We start from the raw sequence: 383 nt of genomic DNA, 5'->3' as shown, positions 1-383 counted from the left end.
TTTTTAAGTGTTTTAAACGGTTTTAAGTGTTTTTAAATGGTTTTTAACTGTTTTTAAATGTTTTTAAGTGTTTTTAAACGGTTTAGAATGTTTTTAAATGTTTTTAACTGTTTTTAAGCGTTTTAAAGCAGTTTTAAGTGTTTTTAAATGTTTTTTTAACTATTTGTAAGTGTTTTGAGTGTTTTTTGACTGTTTTTAAGTGTTATTAACTATTTTTGAGTACTATAAATGATTGAGCATTTTTGGAGTAGTGTTTTTTTAATTTTTATCCAGTTTTAAGTATAGCCCTATTTTTAATATAAATTAATAATTTGTTTTAACCTCTACCATGCCTTTTTAACCCTTTACAACCCTATATCAGCCCCTTATGAATTATCCAATGA

The sequence above is a fragment of the Acanthochromis polyacanthus genome, chromosome 23 (genome assembly GCF_021347895.1).
Source record: "Acanthochromis polyacanthus isolate Apoly-LR-REF ecotype Palm Island chromosome 23, KAUST_Apoly_ChrSc, whole genome shotgun sequence".
NCBI classification, from domain to species: Eukaryota; Metazoa; Chordata; class Actinopteri; family Pomacentridae; genus Acanthochromis; species Acanthochromis polyacanthus.
The sequence above is the reverse complement of the archived record's forward strand: the minus strand, read 5'-3'. Positions refer to the sequence as shown.